Here is a 27,152-nt window from a genome sequence, read left to right as displayed (position 1 = left end):
AAGAGAAAAAATTAATAAAAACTTTATGGGCAAATAATCCTACAACTGTAGTATTTACAGATACATTACGTACTTTAAGAAAAATAAAAGAAGTTTCATGTAATAGCCTAAAATGATCTAGGATAACAGTTCCCATTGCATTTAAATTTAATATAATCTCCAACATCTGTGAAGAATTGGTTACAGAAAACTTCCTGGACACTGAACTTCACAGATTATCATTTCCACTATATAAAAGATAGCCTGCTCACTAATCTGCATATAAGTAAGTGATCACTTATAATACCTAAGGAAATATATGCTGTGCAACAATAGTAGTTATGTTTTATTATTTAGAGAATAATGCTAAGAATATGAACTTTTTGCTGAGGATTCAAATTTAAAATATGTTTTTAAAAAGTTGAGTGATGCCTCAACAATTTAGTTTTAGAATACTTGCTGCTCTTTCAAAGGATTCAGGTTCAGTTTCCAGAACCCACATAATGGATCACAACCATCCATAATCCCAGTCCCTGGTGATACTATACCATCCTTTGACTTCTAAGGATATAGTCACACACATATGCACATATATATGAAACAAACAGTCTTAAAAATAAAATTAAATATACATATTTTAATGTATTTTATTTATGTATTATTTATATGCTTTTTTGTTTGTTTATTTTTTATTTTTCAAGACAGAGTTTCTCTGTGTAGCCCTAGGTGTCCTGGAACTTGTTTTGTAGAACAGGCCAGGCTCAATCTCACAGAAATCCTCCCAACTCTGCTACTGGAGTGTTGAGATTAAAGGCATGTGACACCATGCCCTTAAAAAGTATTTTATTTTTTTAATGAGTTAAATGTAAGGATGTAGAATTGCAGAACCAAGGGGAATGGTATAGAATGCTTGTTTTTATCCAAAATATGTTCCATTTGACTCTCATAATTAAGTGCATGTAATATCCCCATCCCATAAAAATAAACTCATGATCCTCTGTATCCACCTCCTGAGTACAAATCCAAAGATAGATGATGTACTCCCATCATGTATGCTTTTTTCAACAAAATTTAACAATGTTAATGTTAAAATGCTTAATGGAAGAGAATATAAGAAATATGAAATAACTCATGTGTGTATTCAAAGCAGTATTTTCATTTATCTGATGAAGTTGTAATAAAGTAGAATAATAAGCAATCCACCATAAAAAAAAATAAACACTGAGTGTAAAATATCTCTACCCAAATCCTTCATCCAGCACACTGGACATTATCTCAACAGTCAGATTCCATCAGCAAACCTGTAGTAAAATCTCTGTTCTTTAACGACTGATCAGATGGTACCTTCTCAACTTGGAAGAATGTATTTTATCACTTGGTGCCTCCATTTATTTTTAGGTCAGGACTGGCCAACATTTTGGTCTTTTTTACACTGTTGAGAAGAACAACTTCATACTTGTTAACATGAATGGCTCTTTTATAGTAAATATTCAAATCATATGGGTATAACATAGCATCCAAGTCTTTGGAAACATAAAAATCTAAAACTGGATAATAAAATCAACATTTTGATACATTAGGAACAATGGAAATATATTTATGTTTTCTCTTCTCTTCTACACACTACTTTCTGTGTTAAAGAATTAAACAATGGTTTCCAAAATGTTTCCAGAACCAATGTTCTCCCTAAATAATGTCAAATTGTGTCATGATTAAGTTGCCAGTGTTCGAGAGTGTTTAAACCACTGTGCACTTGACACATTGTATTAATATTCTCAGCTTTATTTCAACTTCAACTATCCTTTATCACATAATACAAATAGAAAACCCATTTTAATCATTCAACTTTGAAATCAGCAGAGAATTTCTTTCAGGAGTAGTGAAAATTGGGATATTATCAAGTAGCAGAAATTTGTCACATTCGTAAAAGAAATAATCTCAGTGCAAATTTACATCTAGTCATTCACACAGATCAATCTGAAAGTAAGGTTAGCTTCCAACTTTTAACAATTCTTTGCTACTATACTCTGTTACCTATCTTGTGCAGCATGAAAGATAATTTCTTTAAGCCATAAAATTCTATTATTTAAAACAAAGATAAAAATAAACCTAAGTCTAATAATAATCATTATAATTTTCGGCCTCATGCTGACAATCTAAGTAAAAATACTCAATGCTTTATTTCTAAAATGTGCTGTATCTTGATGACAGAATTACTGCATTCACACATTGCAAACAATGTCATAACCACATCAGAAAAAAAAACTAGGACTTTCTCACCTATATATTAAATGCAAGCATGTAGCTAAATAAAATAACTAGAAATGAATTTTAATGTACTGTAATGTGAGGATGATGCAGATTTACAATTAATACAACAAGAGAAACACTTTTCAACAACTTTTGAACTTTCAAGAGTGAGAAGTTGACAACTTCCTCTTCTGAACAAAACAATGCCAAAAGAAAGTTAGATAGACAGGGTTAGGAGAGAGAAGAGAGTGTAGGCGATGAGGATGAGCAGAATGTACTACACACAGGTATGGAGTTGTTGAAGAACAAACTTAATCCTAAAAGTTTCATATATCATCCACACTGGCACACAATCTTCATAATTTTAAAAGACACCCAAAGCCATTTACAGATATTGAATTGGAATTACAGAGCAAGACAAAATAAATTAAGCCAAATTTCTCTCTTAGCATATAATTATGTATTCACAGCATGAAACTGACTCAAATTCCCATTAATGACCCACCTTCTAACTTTCAGTAGGTTTAGTTTGAATCAATAACAATGTTAACATGGGAACAGTCAATAACATTCTCATTGATTCTACACCCATTAATGTTAATATTACTTAGAGCTATATAAATATAGTTTTTCTTTTCTGGTGTCACTTCATACACACACACAAGAAAATTTAGATAATTGATCTATAACTTGAGAATGCTTATGAAAAATATACACATAAGTTACCTGGAATGTGAAAGTAGGACATAGTTTCTGTTCCTGAGATAATTCCTTATCATCAGCATCATGAATTAGTGTCCACAAATTCATGTGTACCAATACCTTCATTGATTTATTGAAATTCACAGAAAAAGGAACTCAAACTGTACACATCTATCCATAGATTTGTGCTGATCTCACCCCTGATCAGAAACATTTCTTTATGAAATGGGTAGTGATTAATACCGAGGCTCATAACTGTTAAAGTGCCAACACTAAGTGAATGTCAGTGCTCATCCATGGACAGAACAATTATATTAACACCCCATACCCACCCTAAAGCTCAGGACACATGGAAAAGAGAGAAGAAAGAATATATGAACCAGATAATGGGGAGAATGTTGTAAAATAATGCCTCTGATATGACTGCTACTTACACAAGTTCACAGCAGCTGTGGGTACTAGCACAATTTTGGTACAAGACCACCACATGGAGATGGTTGAAGCTTCTAGGGCCTCATCACTAGTTGAGAAACTTTTGGTAGCTGATGGTTGCTGCAGAAGTGATAATCATTTCCTTTGAGGGGTGGTCAGTGGTAGTTTGCTCATGACTTAGTAGATGACCCCGCAGATACATATGTATGGACAGCACTAATTTGATTCAGGTGATTAAACAAAAGAATATGAGATTGAAAGAAACAAATGCTGGAAGGGAAATATGGAGAGGTAAGAGGGAGGCATAGGGAGGGTTGGATGCCAGAATATTATTTTTATATATGTGCTGAATATTCAAAGAATAAGTAAAAAGAAAAATATTGCTAAAGTTGTTTTTAAATTATTTTTTATATTATCTTTTAAACTGTCCTCCACAAGCTGCATACTAATTGATTTCAACTTGTAGCTTGATGTATAATTTAAGTTGTCATGTGCTCATTCTAGTCAATGTGGGTTCTAGGCTTCACATAGATGATGCCATTGGCTGCCTCTGTGTTTTCAGTTGTTTGTTTCACTAGAACATATCTCCAAAGGCAAATAAATCATCACCAATCTTTGTTCTAAGGAACATCAAACCAAAACCTTATCACTTTGTATCAACGGTTTCTGTGGGTTTAATTAACCTGACAGAAATAAAGTCCCAAGTCGCAGAGGTCCAGTGTCAATTCAAAGTACTTTTGAATGGGGAGCAGGTAAGGCACACCATCTAGAGTTATGCACTGTTAGGGACTCAGTACAACTGAGCTATCACTTCCTGGAGTTTGGAGTTTGTAATCTGGAAGTCAATGAGGGGAGAAATTTTATTTATATGACCATGTAGCGAATGTAATCATTGGTCACATAGAATTTTGTAAAATACAATATATGTTATAAATGACTTGTCAAATGTGCTATATTAATACTGGACTCTGACTGTTTGGGTACATTATGAAGTATTTTGTTAATGCTTGTGATATTAAAAATGAAGAAATGAACTAGGTATTTCATACTGTAAACTTTAACCAAATTATGATAAACTCAATATGAAGGGAACACAAATCAGTCATATAAGTATACCGATGAAGGGAAGTCCATTAAAGAAGAGTATCTGCATTTCTATCTAACTTGAAACAAACTGATTCTGTATAAGTGGCACAAACACAGATTATACTTTACATTCTGAGAAATAGCACTAAATTTCCTGTTTTTAGTATATCCTCTAATAATTAAGTTTTCCCCTGTGTGTCCAAACATGCACAATGCCTAAAATGTTTTCTAAATAAACACAAAAGAAACTACATCATCGCAAATCATTAAATTATTTGACCAAAAGTGGAACATTGTTAAAGGGGGGGAGATCAGTGTGTGTTTTCTTTAATTACAAAGACCATATCTAATTTTAACTGCCTCCCTTTTTTCCTAATAATGAGGTGACCTTCTATTCTCTTTAACCCTTTTTTTATCAAAGCCATCTACACCCACTTTGCCTTCTGTTTCTCTAATCTGCAATTATTTATGTTTTCTTCATGCTGCTTTGTCCGCCATGGGAGCAAAATTGTATTTGCTGAAATATAGAGCTAATTATACCATGAACCCTGCAACAAAAAGACGGAGCAGATGTTACTTCAGACGTGCTAAAAGTCCTCATGCTTAATGTGCAGAGAGTAAAACACCACGCAGAGTCGTCAAAAACAATATCCAATCAAGGCAGTTTTAGACATGCAAATCTTCTTAACACCAGAGTTAAATGGAGAAATTCTGTCAATAATATTTTCAGGACTCACCATGTGCTTGCCAGAATAATTATATTAGGTAGTGGTTTCTAATTAATATAATAAATGTGTGAGTCTACATCATTCCCTCCCATGGGGGAGAGATTGAGGGAGGCAGAAATGAAGATCATATGCTTTCAGTTAAAAATAAAATACACAATGTTTTCATTGAGAATATGATTCTATCATGCAAAAATGATTTGAATATCTCTTCATTAATAAAATATACTTTGTTTCATCAAAAGTTTTCTTTTGATTCACTGTGGCTCTTTTCTATTTATTTAAATAGTCATTTGATAAAACATTAAGATCAGTTTTTCTTTTATAGATTTTCAGCTATAATTCAATTTTAATTTTCTTTTATAAATATATAGGTACATAGAGTGTTACTATCCACAATACCCTTGTGTTTTTTGGTTTTTTATCTTTTTCTGTTGCTGAAACTGAAAATGCTTTTGACATGTTGAATTAAAATCAATGTGACCGTCCTGAAATAGCTGATTTTCCCCATTGTGGCATGTATATAAATGGTAAATTACTCCAAGAAAATGCCAAAATGTTCCTCATGCTGTGTAGTGACTAAAAACAATTCAAACTAAACTAGTTTGAAATCACTGTAAGAGGGCTATATTTTAATGACATACTTCGCAGGAAAGAAGTGTGCCTACACCACAGGGTGTAAAGCCTTTCTGAGCTCTAAAATCTACTGGGTTCAACACACAGCTTCCCTCCTGGGGCGTGCTAAATGTGTGCATTGACTGGCTGAGCTGGGCATCACCTCAGTATTTGTTTTAGAAAAATAAGGAACACTACAGAATAATGACAACCTGAGTTGAGGAATTCCACCTTATTAAGTTGCACGCAAAATCTTAGACAAAGTAAGTGTTTGATATGTGCAAAACGCATATAAAATTTAATGAAAGAAGAGGACCTGAATTGGAATGAGGGTGGTTAGAGGCATATTGGAGGGCTTAGAGGGAGGAAATGGAAGGGGGTAATGTTGTAATTATAATCTCAAAAACAGAAATAAAAAAATAAGTTACATGTTAGCTAATTTTAAATGATCTAACTGGTAATATTTTCTATGAATTATCTATCAACAATATTCCTTATGTTAGAAACACCATTTTATTTCAAAATGTATACTTTAAAGTAAGTTTTGTATCTAATACAAAGTCCAATGTACATAAAAAATGTATATCACAAGTTATTATTTATGAGTTATGAAGACAAAAACAAGGCTTATTCATATTTTCAAAAGATAATAGGAGAGTAACATTGAAAATACTGAAATGCTTCCTGAGAGGATATATAAAGTTAGTCTTTTCTAGATTACATTATTATGGCAGGTTGCGAGGGGGCTGATGGGACGCATAAACATAATTTTTACGGAAGAATGATCTTTTTTGTTTTACTGCTGATGAAATATGCTGCTATGTTTTTTTTTTTTTTTTTTTTTTTTTTTTTGGTTTTTTCGAGACAGGGTTTCTCTTGTGTAGCTTTGCGCCTTTCCTGGAACTCACTTGGTAGACCAGGCTGGCCTCGAACTCACAGAGATCCGCCTGGCTCTGCCTCCCGAGTGCTGGGATTAAAGGCGTGCGCCACCACCGCCCGGCAATGCTGCTATGTTTAATAACTAGTAAAATGGAAATTGAAGTTTTACCCTTTAATTTAAAAACTTCAGTAAATATTGAAATTTTCTAGTCTTATCTCCTGCTTGTTTCTTTGTCAGGTTTTATTTTTAATATACTTAAACTTGAAGCTCATACCACAAAAATACTCATTAGACCAAAAATCAACAGGTGAAGCTATTACTAAGCTCAACCACATACTAATCAAATTATGAGCGAACAAGAATTTCTTCACAATTCCTCAGAGAATGTCCTGTTTCATAGTCAGAACAAGTACAGACTCATGATGACTGTGCCTCATCAACATGGGTACACTCTTACAAATGGACCCCTTTTCTTGTGGACAAACCACTAAGCACTTGAACAAGATAAAGATTTCTGATCTTACTATTCTCAGTAACCAGGAACAGTTTGTGAATTAAAACTAATCAAATTAATAGCATTGAAATCACAAAATTAAAAAAAATAAATTAAGAAAACCTCTTGTTAACTTCATTCTTAATAACTACATTATTAAATATAGAGACATTTCAAGTGGTGGTAGATGGTCAGAACAAACTTACACTCACAGGTCTTAAATGACAATGAAGCTATTTCCTCACTAGCTCTACATTCATCAATCAATCAATCAATAAATAACACCCCCTTATTACTATCATTGAATCATCCTATAAGCTAAAAGAAAATGAGTTCTTAAAAGACCTATTTGGAATTCAAGTATCTTAAAGTAGCAAGTAGTGAATTAAAATGTTTCCTTGGTCTCATTTATGTCCTCCATCCAACATGAGACAGGTTTGAGAAATGTACACATGCATGAAGTAACATTTATGCACAATGGATTGAATTCTAAAACTGCCATAACTGTAACTAAAAAAAAATCCAAATCATTATGTTAAAATATTTCTTCAGTAGTGGAATCTTTAAAATCTTGATTATATAAAACTTTTGCTTTACATGAAACATATAGGGAAAGAAACCCCAAAGTTGAGCAAAAATATTTATTAAGTGAATCTGCTAGTTTATATCTTAGTAATATTTAATTCACTGACTCAAAAACTCATGTAGTTAAATTATAACACTTATGTTACTCCACTTATTTTTAATTTGGGAATGTATTTCCTGAAACAAGTCATAAAACTATTTTAATAAGATATTAAAATATACACAAAGAAATAAGAGATAAAAATTGAATGTAACCAAGATTCTGTTTAACCTCTCCATTTTTAATAGTTTTATCATGTTTCTTTGTGAGAATTTTTTCTAGATTGGTTTCATAATGAAAATATTACTAAAATTATTTTCAGGAACTGAAATGAAAGTATCAGTACATTCAAGGCTTGGAGAACTTAGTAGGAGCATTAAAATCATGACTGATGTGACAGGTGCGACAAGCTGTCTTGGTAGTCTCAATACAAAGGTATCAAGAGGTAGAATGAGTGTTGAATTTATGTTGTGGAAAATTGGTCCCAAGTTGGTTTTCCACTTCATCAGAAAGCACTTTTGTCTTGTATGCAAACAGTTAATGAAGCGTGCCATCCTTGAATTGTTTTAACTAGTATGAGAAATACTTGGCTCTTTTTTCTCTCTTTTGCTTTTGAGAAGTTTAAATAATAACCATGAGAGTCTATAACTATTAATACCCAATTCTAGCTTCTCAGTAAATATAGATGAGTTGTGGGACTACTGATCACTCCTGTATTTTCATTTTCATTTATGAATTACAGTCTGGTGAAAAGTAACATAAATCCATCAATTCTGCTGCACAATAATCAATGTGGAATGAGACTGATCGAGTCATTAGATTTTCGTCCTGAACCTCACCTTTAGTTTAAGTGTTTTGAAGCAGTGAACCTTTTGATTTAGGTTTTAAAGCCTTTGGCAGGTGGAAAAATTTTGTTCCAACACTCGTGATTGGGAACAAAGGGATTCTTTCAAAAGGTTTGTGGCTTTACCTTTGCACCAATTTCAAAAAAAAAAATGAGATAATCATTTCTTTCATATTAAAATCAAAATAAACAGAAGGGGCAGGGCAGATTACACATTATAGGAAATAATTGCTCCAAAAGAGCTTTTCATGTATTTATTCAGACTTTTTTTTACACTTATAATAACCAAGTGTTCACCTGCACAACTTTTTCAAAATATGATAATGTAGTCCTTACTTTGCATTTCTTTTATTTTCTAAATTCTCATTTCAAATTCCTGTGTACAGATTCACTCTATTGTATACAGAGCATTACACCTTATATGCTATGATCTTAATGTAAGAATTTAGACAGTTGCAAAGCCATAAGGAATGAAAGAGTTTATCTTCACAGTGCATTGACCAAAGGCGTTTCTGCTACCAGGTTCCAAAGAAGGGAAAAACTGATTTAAAAGTACAAGCATAGCATAAAAGTACAAGACAGGGTTTAGCTTCATTATCATTAAAATACGAATTGGATTTGTCCCTTCTCAAGTTGATAGTTGGTGCTCTATATGCTTCGGAAAGTGTTTGCTGAATCATGGTAACCCATTTCATTGAAAATAGACCAAGACTCATCAACAGTAGCATGTGTCCCTATTTCACGGCAAGTGCCTTGTGGAGTGATGGAGCAACATTCAGAATGTATGGCAGAGGGGTCAGTCTCAAAGAAACAGCAATCATAAAATTCCTTACAATTATATAATTAATAAAATTTTGGGAAGGATTGATTTGAGTAGTAAATATTAACTCATCATCATAAAAATTTAAATGATCAAGAGTAATAGACAAGATATAGGTCATGAGTTAAAATAATAGATTTGAATATCATTTATGTTTCATGTGGAAAATATATATAACAATGGATCTATCATTAGTAGTGACAATATCAAATTTGCAAGTCAATCACTTGGAAAATACTGGCACATACATGTTAGAAAAATATTTCTGTATTAAAGAATATGAGTGGGTGATATTTTGGAAATATATTTAAATTATGTGAGTAGTGAATGTGCCTACTTACTAAGCAAATCTATTTACTAAAGATTTTAGTAGATATTTAATTTTATTTTGTTGGCCAAAATTACTAGCAGCCTATCACATTCATTTCACAAAAGAAGAAAATGGGTATGCATTTGCTACTCAACTCAAAACTGCAGATGTTCCTGAACTGAATAAGATCAAAAATAGCAGAAACACTACCTTTTGTAGATATATACAACAGAGTATGAAAGGTTTGAGATTTTTTACGAGAGTGGAAAAAATCATAACCATTTGTTGAACAGCTATATAACATAGATGTTTAGCAACACGTGATAAACATATGAAGTAACACTAAGGCTGGATTGAAGCTTACTCGAAACTGTTAAACAAGTATCATATATTTAATAACATGGAATAGATCTAATCTTCTGTAGAGAAGCATTGAGATTAAAAATAGAACAAAAAAAAAATGTTAGCCGGGCAGTGGTGGCGCACGCCTTTAATCCCAGCACTCGGGAGGCAGAGCCAGGTGGATCTCTGTGAGTTCGAGGCCAGCCTGGGCTACCAAGTGAGTCCCAGGAAAGGCGCAAAGCTACACAGAGAAACCCTGTCTCGAAAAACCAAAAATAAATAAATAAATAAATAAATAAATAAATAAATAAATAAATAAAAATAGAACAAAATCCCTATTATCTATTTCGATTGCAGAAAACTGAGCCTTAAGCATAATGCTGAGTTTTATTTAATGTACACACACACACACACACACACACACACACACACACACACACACGCACACACGTACGCACGCACACATTTTAGCAAATATGTGTGTGTCTGGGGTGGGTGGGTGTCATCTTTGCTCTGCTGTTGCTGAATACACAGTAAAAGCACAACCCCACTCCTTTAGTGCTCATGGAACATTGGACTGAACCGACTCCTGTAAAGTTTCTTATGTGTTCTACAAATATGATTGACAATTAAATTTCTGTCCTTAGAGAATGACTTTTATCTTGAAAATGTCACAAATTTATGATAAAGATTTATTTGTGTGATTAAACTGATTAAAAAGAAACACTGATCTTGATAAAATTATATCCAAAAATCCTAGAGGAATACCACATAAAGAGGAAACTAGACATTTCCCATATGTACAAAGGCAATAGCTCAATAGCCAATATTCCATTAAGTGTGGTCAATTAAAAAAGATAAAATAAAATTATGAAATAAAATTAAGTAGAATGTAAAATCAATGTTTTTTGAGGCTCACATAATTCTTTTGCTAGACTTTCCTAGTACAAAATAGTTTTGACATCAGAAAAGTTAAAATTCTAAAAGCTGTTTTAACTATTACAATGAACTTGAAAATAATACTTACATAATATGGTATAGAATGGAAAGCAGACAGAAACGTAGGAAGAATTGTCTTCGTTCACTTATTTACTTGTGTGTGGGCATGTGTCCATACATACATGCCAATGAAATATAAATGGTAGTTTAGGGCAAATTGAGAGTGTCAGTTCTCTCCTTCCATTTTGTGGATTCAGGATATATTGGACACAGGTTATGATGCATACTGTCTAGTGCCTTTCATGCCCCAGGTATGTGGCTAAGTTTTACAGGCATGCACAAAATTATATCCTAAATGATATTGAAATTTAAAATCACACTCTTGGTTTAACTAGGAAGGTGATGAGGGTGATTGACATAACACAAATAGTCATAGTTTTGTTATAATTCAATTTTCCAAAAATCTTCTAAATATACTTTTTATTCTGACCTGAAATATTATTGGGGGCTGTTTGTTTAGTATATACTTTTGTTCTGTACTTGGAATATGTTCCATTTAGTTACTTGATATTATCAAATAATGCAGATCACAATACAAATTTTAATGTTTTCTTGACTACAGAAATTAAATACTAATTGTGAAACACATCCAGAGATATTACATACAGAGAACTCTTTGGAGAAACATTACATTATGAACTGTAGGGCACTGTTGAATGTGTTTCTCTAGTCACAGGCTAAACGCAAAGCAGAGGAGAAAGCTAAGTTTGTAGTTGCTATTGCTCTCTCCCTGACATCAGAGCCCCTACACACCAGGCAAATTGTAGTCAAAATGAGATTATGATGCAATGATCTCCTCGTGAGCTTGTGAGCATTGCATTACGGCTCAGGCAGTGCATAAGCGGTCCCTTGGCACTTGTGTTTACAGCAATTTGAATTTCTCTGGTAACTCAGTATGATTTATGGCATATTTCAGACCTTCTCATCATAGTAAAACACTGTTATTTTTCACGAGATCTGCAAACAAGATAAAGAAGAGAAAGGAGAATATTTGGAGCAGACAAGAATTTGTGGCTTGTTATAACTTTGGCTATTAAAATTCAATTGATTACGAATTTGTGCTTGACAGTTTTCTTCAAGGTCCTCTGGTATACTGATTAGAGAAACCAACAGTGTGAATCAGACATGAACTAATTCAGACCATTGTTCACTTGGAGAACACCTGCTCCAAGAGCAAGTGTTAAGGTTTTAGCATTAGTAGCAGAATATATGCTTTGCAGAGATTCATATAAAACCCTGATGTTTATCTGTTTTGAAAGTCCTGCTCTGGCAAACAGGTGGTTTCTTATATCTGCGATATTTCATTTCCTCATGCACAGCTGTGTTAGAAAATGTTTGATTTTATGAACCACATGCCAGACTTAACAATATCTTCATAATGGAGAGGAGAAAGCAAATTGTATTGCTTCATTTAGCTTTCCTATACCAACAATGTAAATTTTCAGATTTAATATTACATGTTTTCTTTAGACTCAAACTCTGTAATACAAGCAGCTGTTTCTTCAGAAATACGGACAACAGCACAAATTCATCCCTAAGTTCACATGCAAAGTAAAACATTGCTGATGAAGGCTCCTTTCGCCTCCTTTTTATTATTATTCATAAAATTCCCCAGGTATGCATGGTGCTTTATAGAGCATATAAAAAGACAAGGTCCCTGCCACAAAGGGTTTATAGGGCAATCCAAAGAACATACCGTGCAAAACAGCCTAGATATAGAGAATGTGTATTATTTGGTAGAAAATCATAAGCAAATGGATAAAACAAAGATATTAAATAAGGATGTAGTCACAAAGGGTATTTTTCATTTTACAATGTTAGAGTAATTTATTGAGCAAGAGTAAAAAGCAAAATGATAAAAATAAAGTTAATGGGTTTCCAGGTCATTTTATTTTCACTTTCTCTGTAGTGTTGGAAATTATGCTCAGAGAAATCTAAGTACTTTCTGTATGTTCTCCTGAAATGCTGTAGTCATATCTTACTCCGTACAGAGTCAAATAGAGCTTGAATGAATGACTTAAGCATGTAATTTACAAATGATATGTTGTAATCTAGATCATAGAATTATATAAATTGGTAATACCATTTTCAAAACTGAAATTAACCTAATAGTAAAATATGATTAAAGTTTACATTTTTTCAAGGTCCTCAACTATTGGCAAAATTACATGAGATCTTAAGTGTCTGGTATTCCTCAATTGGAATGAACCTTCCATTGTTTAATAAACTGGAATTTCACTAAAGTGAAAGTCCAAAAAGAAAATCCTTTCTGAGTTATATTACCATAAAAGTAACATGAGGTTAGAACAGAAATAACTTCCTCAGAGACTTAATTTACTCATCTGTAAAATGGAAATGTCAACAATATCAAGATTTTATGTTTATGATTAAATGCAAACAATACGTAAAGACATGTGCTTACATGGAAAAGAGAATTCAAACACCACACAATAAAACACCAGGATGCTGACACTGAACAAAATGGAGCTCGAAGTGGAAAGAACAGATGATTTAGGAAGAAACAGGAAGTATTAGAAAACAGAACCTGTAGTAGGTAATGCATAAAAGAACTTTGTTCAAACTGAGGATTCATTCTATAAGCAATAATCCAGGAGGATTTGGTGACTAGCCACATAATGGCCATTGACCATCAATATGGTTACTATTGGCCTCCTCCTCCCAGTGACCTCTGATCCCTGGGGGAGAATAATAGGGAGGCAAAAAGACTTAAAAATAAGGATATTGCTATAAATTTGGTGGGCTATTACAGAAAGAATGGGTAATATGAAATAGAGGAGATCGAGGACGTACTTAAAGATCTAAGTTAAATTTAGCATGAGTGAAGGACTTTTAACTTGACATTAGGAAATAGACTTGAGTTTAATAAGTTAAGAATAGAGGAGGACCAGAGTTTTAGCTGTGAAATTGTGTCTCCGGGTAACATTAGAAGCTACACCAGTAACTTCTTACAAACACAAATGCCCAAAGTGAGCTGAACAAGGGTAACAATATTGACTATGACAGATGAAAAGAGAAAAGTCATGAGGCCTCAACCCTACATAAAGAACTATAGACTCCTGGGGAAAGCTGGGAATGGGACAGGTAGCTCTCCCCAGAGAAGAGCACACCAATTGTTTGTTCAGTGCCGAACGGTGAGCCCTAAAAACATGCATGCAGGTAGCATGATACAGATTGATGAGTTTATATTTAGGAGTATATGTGAATATAAATATACATATATGAATACAATAACAATTAGTGAAAAAAGGACCATAAAATTTAGGAGAACTGGGAAGGGTGGACAGGAGAGGGAGGAGGAAAGTGAAAGAAAATATTTAATTAAATTATAATCTCAAAAAAATATATAAAGGAGGGAATTCCACTTCTCAGTTTCAAGGGAGACACAGTGAAGACAGGGTGTTGTCAAGTAGCTTTTTTGGTGAATGGGAAGGACTGTAGAGAAAATTAGACAAAGTGAATATATGTGAAGGAGGGGAGGCATCTATACATGACATTTCATGTCACCTAAAAGAAATCAAACCAGTAGGAGTCCAATGAAATTTTGTTTAAGGCTGAACTTATAAAATAATAATGTATGAGGGGACATCCTCAGGGTAACTGTTACAAGGTCTATTGACTGGGTAAGAGTTACTATAGCAGGCGATGTGGGGGAGCTGATAACTTAGGTACCACATTGCCTACAGCTCTGTGAGAAGTGGGCTATGAATCCAAGCAATGACTTGAAGGATGGCTAAACAACTATGTCACACAGGAAAATGGAAAACCACATGTCAAAGTTGTTTCAACTTGTCTAGAAGGAGCACCAAATAAATGAAACAAAACCAAATAAAATTATTCTGTAAGGCTTACTAAATTCAGAAAAGACAAAGTTGGAGTCTATTATAGAGCATGGTGTTTATTTATTTATGACTCATTTTTCCTGGAAACACACCAAAGTCCTCTGGTAGATTTTTTAATAGAGGGCAGATCATTTATTATTATAAAATAAAATAATTAAACTGCAAAATTTTATGAAGGATGAAAGCTACAAGAAAGTCATTGGTATTGTTAATTTGGAGCTGATTGGTGGTCTTCTTATGATCAATAACATTAATTTGATGAATGCAATTATTCTATAACAGTTACAAAAGGATAGATGTGGATTTGAGCAAACTGATGTAGGGCAAAGAAATCATGCAGAGGGAAAACAGCAGAATTTCATTTATTAAAACATGTATTGTTGGGAAAATATATACCATGGCAGGAGATAAATGTTCAAAGTAGCATCGATATAATAATGTCTCCCATTGCAAAAGAAAGCTTTCAAGAAAGAAGAAATCTTTTAGATCTATTAATTATAAAATATTAAATAATTAAGTCTTCTGAAGATATGGCTTCATCAAGATATCATTTGTTTCTGAGTATGATTCCATATCATAAATCATAAAGTAAATGTAAATATCTCCACATATAAATAATAGAAATCATAAAAATGATATTTGAAGATTGCTTTATTTGTGGTAATCTTAAAGAAGCCATAAAATTTAAATTATGAAACAGGCACCTTCTTACCTGGTAAGTCTACTTCAAGAACGTAATATTCAATTTTAAGTATGAATAAATTACTACTTTCACTTAAAAGCTTCAAATTTACTTTCAATTCATAAGGATAGAAATAATTCAAAGCGTTTTGCACATTATTTTATCTATCAATAGTAATTAACACAGTCTTAATCTGGGTAATGTTAATGACCACTGTTCTCTGGTAAATCCCAGTTAAACCAAGCTTATTAAGGGCTAATTAAAGGAGGTATTATGTGCACTGAATGAAGTAACGTCTATTTCTAGAGTTGAAGTGTGCATATTGTGTGATAACATGAAATGTGACGAAACTTTTCAGTTAAAGGTTTATTGGCTGATTATTGATCTCTTAAAATATGTGCAAATTAAATGCCTGACAGCCGGCCTCTCTGTGTGTGTCTCTCTCTCTTAGTCTCTCTTTCTAGCTCTCTCTCTCTATGTCTCTCTCTGTCTGTCTGTATCTCTCACTCTTTTCCCTTCCTCATTCCTTTCTTTCTTTTTCTCTCCATTCTTCCCTCCTTCATCTCTTTCAAAGACTATATTAAGGAAAAAGCAGTAAGCATTACAGTACATTAATAAATTTTGGAGCGACCTGAGGTTGAAAGCAAAGGATGTTGGCACACACTGGTGCAGAGGTGAGGTGAAGACAGGGAGCCAAAGAAAACTGTACACACTACTTGTGGCTGTAATAAGATAGAAAGGACATGCCAATTTCAGAGAGTTTGTACCTAACAATCAAATGGATAAAGCATTGGCTTCTGAAAGCTCACATTGTCACAGAGTTTGAAAGGAAGGCAAAGAAATAAAGATGTAAAGATGCCATTTAGTTATCTTCTAATTCAGGTCTATTGTTAAAACTTAGAAGAAGAAAGAACGGTCTAATTGTCCAAAAAAAAAAAAAATGATGTTTGTGGAAAATCTATTTCTCAAAAACAACTTGAATTGGATGATGGTTCATTTTGACAAATTAAGTCACGTTATCTATGGGTAACTACTTTACTTTGGTCATTGTTGTCTAGTTCATTCATTTATTTTTACTCAGGGTTTCAGTCACCTTTTCTTCTCAACATCAGTGACTGACATAGAATGAATCAGAACTCCTGGTTATTGAGTAACCATGAAATGGCCTGCCCTGTACCACTTTACTACACAGAAATTTCAAATCCAAATTATTGGATATTCCTAGGGGAATATGTAGGTGTTACACAATTGGGCTACTGTCTTCATTACTGAAATAAAAGCTTACAAATAAATCGTTCACGTTGGCTGGTCATACTTAAAAATTATATTATTGTGCCTAATCATGCTTGAGAAAAACCACTATAAATAAGACCCAGAAGAATAAAATAAAGCTTTTAGCTACTCTGAGCAGTAGTTTCCAAGAAACATATAACTACAAAATTAATACTATTAGAAAGCAGAAAACAAAACAGGGCATGTTCATATGTTTTCTGTAAAAATTGATCTCTTATCGCCCAGAGTAAGCAGATACACTATAATCATGGGGCCACACAGCCAAAAGCAATCAACAACAACAAAAAAAAAGCACAGGAATTGACAAACAGTCCGTCAATGAATTTTTTTTCTGAAATACTTAGCTGGAGCCTTTTTAAAGGAATTGCTATGGCCAATATCCCTTGGAGTTTAGTCTGAACACTTGTTAATAGAGAATGGATGTCATATATTTTTTTTTATTTTAGCTATTTGAGGAAGATTTTACACCTGAACCAAAGTAGTTCTGCTATCAATATATTGAAAACATGTAAACTTTTTGTTAGCGTCACTAAACCTCTAGAAATGAGAGACAAAAATGTTATTTCAGAAAAGTACAATATACCATTTGCTAATCAATAATTTTCTGAACATTTTTTCATGGTTGGCAAAGATAAATTGCTTCATATCTGAAAGTAATCATTTTCATAATTTCTGTCTTAAAAATGATGTCTGTCTTAATAAATGATTTTAGTATATATTAAGTTAATTATAGGAGACATTGTTTTTTATTTCATAGAACCCAGAAAATGATGAACTATGTTTTGGGTAAGCTTTGTGGGACATTGCCAAACTGTTTGAGACATTTCTGAACTTACTTTTCCAGTGAACTCTTTTAAAACTCAACGAGAAGTCAAAGCCTTCAATGTAAGTGTTTGAAAATGTCAAGCCTGGATTACTTCATTTTTTTGTTTCTTTTTCTCTTTGTGCAACAACGACAATATTTCAAAACCTGAGTACTAAATTGATCATATCCTATAATTAAACTGTGAAAGGGAATAGAATGTGCAAGGCAACTGAAACTAATGGCACATTGGAATGGGTTCTTTGTTTTTAAGAATATGTGTTCAGTTGGGTAAAAAATGGAGACGGCAAAGGGAGAAAGCATAAAGGTAAAGTAGCTCAAGTTTTCACAGCATGCTTGAGTACACTTGCTGATCATGAAAAGGGAAATAAAACATGACATTGCAGTTCAGGTCAGCTCATTAAGTAATAATTGTGTTGTATAATATTCCTGAATCAGGTAATGTCAACAATATTCTATAGGCCATGACATGAGATCAATTATGAGTCTAAATTTACAAAAGAATGATCTGTTCACAAAGTAAATTTAATCAAGGACACAATATACTTTTTATAATATGTCATATAAAAATATATTAATATCTTCTATGCGTTTATATTTGAACATATGTGAATTCATTACTAATTTATTTTTGTTTAAAGTGATATCATCTCAGATCTTGAAAATGTATATCAAGATTTTGCTTACTGAAAGTAATTTAGTTTTGTGTGTTATATGTACAAAAAAATTTATACTTTTATAAGAGGTAAGATGAAAAATGTGTAAATATCAAAAACTGTCTTCTCTTACTCAACAAATGAACCACAAATTGACTGTGGTGAGCAAAGGATTAACATTCCTCATGGATGTGTAGCAAACACATTGATATTAATTGGTTTGTCCTTTCAAGTTGTGTTTATCTCTTCATTTCCATCACTGTTTCAAAGGTCACTCTGTTCCATTTATAAATCCAATATGACAGAGATTAGTAAAGGCAAAAAGCAACAACTAAATGAGTGCATCATCATGCAATCACACAGCTCACAATTCATTTATCCAATTAATAAAAAATACCATCAAATGCTCCATGGTGAGTTTTTTCAAAGGACCAAAATGGTTCATGTCAAGATAGCTTAATCATCTACATTTAGTACAGACAGTATTGGAAATGTACTGAAACAAGGAATTTCACTTTAGGTGAATTACTGCCAAATTTGTAACTCTTGAGGATTTTGTTTTCTCCAAAACAAAATAAATAGGAAATTAATTTCAAAAGAAAGTGCATTAGTAAATAGAATTTATACTTTTAATAATTTGATGATAGATATTCAGAAGCTTAAATGTTGTGATAAATTAGTGTGTGTTGTATATGTGTGTGTGTGTGTGTGCGCGCACACACACGTGCATGCAAGCTCATATATGCACGCATGTTTATAAGTATCTGTGTAGCAATTTGATGAATAAGGTCATATTGTGGTGAAAAGAAGTGTAAATGATACAAAATAGTATCAACATTCACAAATGGAGATAAGAAATTTTACAACTAAATGCTGCTTTATACATGAATTTAAAAATATTCTAGAGCACAGGTTTTTTTCTTGATATAGATGTAGTTTGCATAGTGACAGATGAATAAAAGAACAAAAAGACAAAATAAATAGCAGCATGATTTAACACCGGTAACTGTAGGTGTCTGAGGGTTAGATTGTCACAAAAAATTGTTTATCAAAAAACTGAGCAATTTGATCAGATAGGATTTTTAATATTTCTATTTATACAGATGTGGAACATTGCACTTGTTAACATATGGTCTAATAGATCATTTATTTATAGATGTCTCTCAAAAATACTTGAGATAGTAAACCTAAAATGAAAGAGACAAAAAATACATAAACTCTAGCTAAATTATCTAGTAAGCATTGTAACATAATGTCAGAATTTAAATGTAGTGATGTGAAGAGAAATCAGCCTATTTCCACAGCATAGACTGGAATACGTGGAATCAAGTGCTGTAAAGACTGTTATAGACTTTTTCTCCAGTCGAATATGAGTGAAATTAAAAACAAACAAATTAGTTTCAAAAATTGATTTTTTTTCTCAGCCGTGTCCCCCTCCTGTAATGTACGTTCAGAGAATCTTGAGCAGCAGGAAAAGCAAGAATGGTCCAAGGCCAGAGTCTAAAGCAAGCTGAACTACTCAAATGTCATAACGTCTGGGAACAAATTACTAATCACCACATTATATTAAATAACATCACATGCCTACTTATCAAAATATATAGATTGTTTTGAATATAATATATATTTTAAGTTAAATACAATTGCTAGAAAAAGACAATAAAATCATTAAATACTTTATGAAAATCATGATGAAGAGATTTTTTTTCCCTTGGAAAACATAAAACAGTATCTTTTACAAAATGGAGATACCATTATCCATAGATCTAAACTTGTTTTATGACACAGATAAAATTTGAAATGCATTACTATATTGGAAATTTCTACCTAGCACAATGAAAAACTTTCCTGAGAAATACTAAAATGTTGCATTTTTATGCAAAATCAAGAAAAATATTTTAAAACATGCTATGAAGACGCACACAGGACTGATAGAAATCCAGTACAAATATTATAAACTACTTTCAACTTTAGTTTATACATATAGTTAGGCATAAATATAATGCATGATATATGTGACAAATACACTAGCCCCCTCTTCGTGTCCCCATGCAGATGATTGCCACCAGCCCACAAATGACCCCAAGGAAGTAAGGAGACTTTTTGGCTGAACAATTTGTCAACAGCTTGAAGGGACAGGAATGCTGATTCAATCCTGCATCTCCACATATCAGATGTAGGCCACATTCTTCCGTCTGTGGAACCAGAAAGGGAAAAAGTCCCTGTCGCATTTGCCCTTTCATAGAGATGGAAATATTATTAGAAAGGACATAAACAGACTAATTAAATCACAGCAGTATGGCTGGGATGACAGCTGGTACAGCGTGTGACTGAGAAGATCCATATCTGTGAACAGGAGGTACTTCACTTCCAATACATTCGCTATTAGGTGCTTTCAGGCTTGCTGTGCAGACATTAAATAATAACATATCATTTCCAAGACTAAAACGATGTAAAGAAATAAAAATGTCTTTCTAACCAAGAAATCTTTTGTGTGACGCTGAAAAAAAATCATTTACCACTCAGTTCTGCTTTTGAGATAAAGATGTAATAATGCCATTACCTTTCATCAGCAGGATCCTTGAAAATCAACACTCTTTGCTTATCATGCTGTGAAATACAAATAGAGCTAAAGGCATGGTCTGCGAGGAACTGCTGCAGCGATATTAACTAACAGATCTGCCCTTTGTGAAGGAAACCGTATCCGTTTCATTAGTGCAGACTCTAATTCAAAACTGTTGAAAATGAACTGCACATACTGTTTTAATAACAACACTCCTAATCATTATCAAACTGGTAATTCTCTCAGCACTGAATTATAAGGGTCTCTGTTTCCATTATGACCTGCTGTTAAAGAAAACCATATTTAAATCCTTCATTCTTTCTTATTTTCCAAATTATCCAGGTTTGAGAGAAGGGGAGGGGTGGTGGAATCAAGAGCATGTAAAACTGTGTCTGCCACATTATTTCGTCGTAGGTAAACTGACAGTTTTAGACATTTATGTCAGCTACTGCATTATTTTCAAATCCTTTGGTTACACTACTTTGTATTCAGTTTGAAAATTCAAGGTTCACTCAAATGACTTTGTACAATTTTTGGAGTGCTTGAATACTCCATAAAAGATTCACAGCAATAAAAATGTGAAATGCTGTCTCGTGGCAGGTGCAATGACCTAAACTTGTGTGCACACTTACAAAGTGTTGACCACGTCCTAGGGTTGTCTCAAAGAATACATTGACTGACACTGGGATTAACTCAAGCAATTTGAAAATAGGTATCTCTGAGCATTATGTTTTTACAAAACACAAGGGAGAAGGTGTGTAAATATTGTGTAATTAATATACATTATTAATCATAATAAGTTCAATGCAAAAAACAAGCAGTGGAACATATTAATGAATCAAATAAGAGTTGTCTGGTCATAAATGAATTGAATGTGACCTGGAATATTTTATATCAAGATACTTGATTTAGATTTGATTTTGATTTTAAGTTTATGTGAACATCACAACATGAGTATATATTATGTTGATAGCTGTCATTCCCAAAACTTGACTTGATGGAACTCTGTCTAAGAAGAACAAACAACTCAATATGGCGACAAGCCTGCCGTGCTTAAGCCCCATTTAATTAAGCTATTTTAAACCCCATCTTTTAAGAAACCATCATTTCTCTCTGTGGTAAGGCTACATAAGTTTGTGTGCAGCCTCTTCTGCACATATAGCAATATAGGCGGCACCAAGGAAAAGATGTGCTGCCATCCTTTGTTCACAGTCAAGAAAATATTGTCCACTCTGATCCATCCGATTCAATGGTTACACAATATGTTAAAAGAAACAAAGATCTCTATTTATCCGTGTCTTTGTTGTGACATATAAGTTGCACTTAGGTTCTCATTCATTTTGAAAATCACTTCAAAGAATATTTTATCTTCCATTGAGCCCTCAAACTCAAGAAAACTTAAAGAACCAGAATGAACTGGATGCTGAGATCCTTGCTATGAATAAAAAGACAAGCATTAAATGACTTATCTAGGTAGCTGCATTCTTACTGGCTCCATTATCAGTAGAAACTAAATCTTCTCATACTGATTATCTTATGTCCTCCCATGTTACTTTGTGAATATATCTGAAGGCTTTTCCTTGGCCACACCATATAAGATGTCTTATTGTCACACCAAGTTTGTTTATGGAGTTTCAAATTAAATGATCTGTTTACCATATTCTTTACATTATCTTATTTAAGATATTTTGTAAAGAAAAATGCTAGTGATATTAAATATTTATAAGTGCATCAGAATTCATGAAAACATATCCTAATCCCTTTCTTTGTTTTAATGATGGGGTGAGTAACTTTGTGCTAGATGGCAGGCTATGAAGACGTCCTTTGCATAGGGAATGATGTTAACCATATGGCCTATTCACAATCAATTGAATTGCAAGTCATAGCAGTTACTACACTTTTAAGAGATGCTTGTGTTGCTTTCCATTAGCTCACTAATGTGACATTTATGAAAGGTTCATAGTTGGGCATCCTTTCTTGACCACATGTAAGGGCACAAGGAATGAAAGCATCAGTTAAAAGTTTCAAGTGTAGACAGTTATCATTTCCAAAGTCTACATTCTGGATGCCATAATTATGTTGGACTTTTAGGGTAGTCTTGTATCCATCCATGTTTACTAGACCCTGACTAGTAATATTATTCAATTTTACTCATCAGGCAAGAAGAAGACTCTTTCAATTTATTACTAGGAAATGATGTTAAAGTTGAAAAAGGAAAACCCACATTTAATCTGTTAAACAATAGCAAATTTCTTCTGAACCAGTGATACTGTAATTGAACTGGAGACATTTTTAGAGCAAGCTTGCTTTGGCTTTTTCACCCTCCGATTTGGAATCTGCTCACAGTACTGCCAGCTTAACCAAAAAGGATTAACTCTCATATCCAACTGAGAACACAGATAATTCTCAGTAATTGGTAAAAAATGAAGATGAATGGGGCTGAGAGATAAGGAGCAATTAGCTCATCAGCAGTTACAGCTGTGCACTCAATCGGGATCCATCTCTTGAGTCTCGGCCCCTTTTAAAGAACCTAAGCAGACTAAGCACAGGACACCCCTCCCCAAAAAACTGCTATACCTGCCCATCATTTCTCTAGTCTTCCATTCTGTTCCTCACTATACAAAGACACCTGTCATAGCATGGTATGTAAATTACTACCTCTCTTAGGACCTATGTCTAAAGCCAATCTTCTTTTTAAACTTTTTTTTATAACAGAAACCAAATGACTACTGTAGACACTCTTAAATTCCCTGTCAATCGTTTCATTATAGCAGCATCATCTGTTTGAAAATATAAGCAATTCCCTCATCTAATTATAGGAAGGATTTGAGGTTCATTAACATTGCCAAGGCAGGATCCAATGTGCAACTGCAGAGCTCTGCGTGGCGGCAGCCTGGCTCTCAGTCTCCTTTTCTTTGCTGTCTCCAGATCTCCAAGACTTCTTCCTGAAATCATAAACTCGCTCCTTTCTCCCAAAATAGACATGTGTGTTAGAAGAAAGGAAATGACTTCGGGGTGAATTAGTGTATTTCTGCAGGATATTCCTAAGGTTATTTTTCCTGTTTCAAGGTAATGGGATGCTCAACTAGGGAAGATATTTTGTCTCCCTCTGTGCTTGGACTTTTTGTCCTTTTAATAAATATGTTTTGTTGGTTGTAGGACTAAAGTAAACAGGGGTGGAAAGACTAAAGAGTATTCTCAATCCAGCTCAGGTTCTTACTTCTGCTTGAAACTCCTGCATCCTGTTAACCATTTCAAGTTTGAGAAGAATTTCAAAAGAATCCTGCGCTTCTTACACATGACATTTGCTCAGCTTTGTCTGAACTAGCACAGACTTGCCTATATACTACAAGATTCAGAAAGACAAAATACTGAAGTTGTGAGATGACTTCATTTCCTTGAAGTAATAACAGCAGTTAAGGGGTTATGACTATAGTTTAAACAATGAGATTTTTCTTGGGACATCTGTTTTGAGATCACATTTTGAATAGATATGAACTCATTTCCTACGAAGCCAGCAATCTACTATTGTTGATAGCTGTTTACCAGTTCTATGAGTCAGATATTAGCCAGTGGCAAAGGTCCCTCTCGAATCCTCTGAGTATTTTCTAAACTGTGTACACAATGTTTTCCTGAAATAAAATGTTGAGAGAAGAATGTATTCTTTTCTTGACTCTTAGTAAATTATGGTTCACAAAACTTTGTACTTGGGAATAATATTTAATGCATTTATTTTTAAAGGCGTATTTCCTGGCATTTTTAGTAAGGGGAGTAAGACACTAGGTTTAGCAAGTATTTGTTTAGATAACATAGCTACTCTGAGAGATGCTTTTTGTGTCAATATTTAGATAGTATTTCAAAACTTGAAGTAAAATTAAGGATCTGTTATTTAGATTAAACAAATTGTGATGAATTTAGTATCCTCAAAGATGAGCGTAATGTCAAAAGAAAAGATAAACAGATTTAAAAAAAGAAACAGTTATGGATTCTGTCAAATTGACCTTGAGCTTGCTGGTTTTAAATTTCCCCTCTCCAATATCCTAGTTCCAATTTGCAAGCAGCATTTTTAAGCTGGTTATGCAGATCAGTTGCTAAAGAAGAAAAATAGTCATTTATCTGGCCTATATTCTGTGGAGAGTGTTGCCACTAAAAAGAATCCAGGACATTTTTCCTTCTTATCTGGAATGTAGCTCATATCAGCCAACCTGTCACCAGATAGTACTTGATATAAACAAGAGATTGCTAAGACATCTCAGTAATCAATATCAGGATAGCTACAGTATGGAAACCCCAACCAGTGCATATCATTTGTCTCAGTATCTATTTCTATGGCCAAATGAAGCATTAATTCAAATCATAAATCTATGGTGATTTAAATCTGGGAATGAGCACCTGCCTGCTTTAATGATTTATTTTGTACATTTCAGTAAGCAGGAGATTTGTCCATATGAACTGACAGGTCACCTTCAGATGCCAGGAGCAGACTGTTTATCACCATGCAGACTAGCATCTCATCTTAGCAAGTAAATATTAAACTAAAAGAATCCAATTGATTGTGGATGAGGGAGAACGGTGATGTGGCCATATATTTTACTCAACAAGCTGATGCCTCACTTGGATCTATCCTGAGTTCCTCAAGCAGTCCTACAGTCTTCATCCTCTTGGAAAGATTCAGAATCAAGGTTATCACTTAAAATTGGAATTCAAAATAATTATTTGTCAACATCAAAGATGTCTAAACCTTGTTATTTTTTTTCTTGGCTAATTTTTAAAACTCATTATGAACCAGTGAAAGCCATCTTTCACAGGATTATCTAGTCACCTCATCAAGCCAAATACAGTCAAGTCAAGCAGAAACAAAACCTATTTTCTTGAGCCACAGGGATTTATGTATAACCAGGGAATTGAAAACAGGCACCCATAAAGGAAAGCCTAAAATGTATGTCTACCCTTGTGGGGTTAGTGAACAGAAGTCATGGGAAACTAGAAATGTCCCTAGGCGTGGGCAAAGCTAAGTAGTAAGAATACATCAAGGCCAAGCAGAATCTCTGTGCAAGTTGTCACTCCTGTAAGAACTCTACTTGTAGGCAGATTTACAAAAGCAGTGAGGTTGAATTCTGAAGCATGGGCTAAAGATTCTTGGGATTTCTTCTAGCATTCCAATTCTTCAACTCCTCTTCACAGCCACTCTACAAAGACAGATACTCCTGATATTCCCAGAGTATAACACATGTCCTCTTGCGGCTGTAGGCCAGTCTTTTCCATTAGCACTTCAGTGACCCTTGCATACTGGGTGTGCATTCGATCACTTTTGTATTTTTAAAATGAGCTGCACTCCACAGTTTAACTCAGTACAAGGGAAGATGTTTCCAAGTTTTCTCACAGCTCTATGGCTTCAGAAGCAGCCTGTACCCAAGACAGGAGGGATGCAAAGGGGAAAGCTGCTGATGATAGCAGTGAAAAAGGGAAGAAGCTGATTTACAGGAGGGCAATTTAAGGGAACTGTATTAGCAAAAGACCAAACTTCAAGTAAACAATGTGAGAAGCAGACATAATGAATAACGTACTAAACACTCGGCACACACGGTTTAATTATAACACTGTGGCATTTCCCAGTTGTCTTGAACTGTTAAGCTCAGAAAGTCTACGTAACTTTTCAAAGTCATAATCAAATTGTTATTGAGCACGTAACAGAGGCAGGAATTGTCTTCAGAGAAGCCTGGAGCCACAGAAACTGCTCTGTTCAGCAACTTCTTTGATCTATGCAGCTTGCTTTGACCTTCACTGGGTTCCTTTCTCCTTAACAGTCACTCTCCTTCTCCATAATACTCATTTTTTATACTTTCTAAATAAATATCCAAGAGTAGAGGTTTTGATGAAAGGCAATAGGAATTGCAAATTCTTAGACAATTGTGGCATATAAAGAACAGAATGAAAATGAACTCCCCAAATAAGCTAAAGGGGCCCAAAATATAAATGATGTGTGTCCCTTTGGCTCCAACACTCCACTGATGCAAACACATCTCTAAGTATCAGTCTCCTAAGAAGACACAAGTGAGTGTTTCTCTTGGTTCAAATGGATGTAAGTAAGATGGCTCATACTATGCTATAATACTATAGCGAGCTACCAACGAATAAGATATGTTATTTTCCCAACTGAAATATAATGAGAT

General features: G+C 33.7%; 1 protein-coding gene across 2 annotated transcripts in view; it reads right to left on the bottom strand.

The window, feature by feature from the left end:
- The window catches only part of Dach1 (dachshund family transcription factor 1), a 390,369-nt gene that overhangs the window by 157,666 nt on the left and 205,551 nt on the right, over positions 1 to 27,152 (bottom strand). The window lies entirely within an intron of this gene.

The sequence above is a fragment of the Peromyscus leucopus genome, chromosome 9, assembly GCF_004664715.2.
Source record: "Peromyscus leucopus breed LL Stock chromosome 9, UCI_PerLeu_2.1, whole genome shotgun sequence".
Classification (NCBI taxonomy): Eukaryota; Metazoa; Chordata; class Mammalia; order Rodentia; family Cricetidae; genus Peromyscus; species Peromyscus leucopus.
This window is presented reverse-complemented; position numbering and strand designations above follow the sequence as displayed.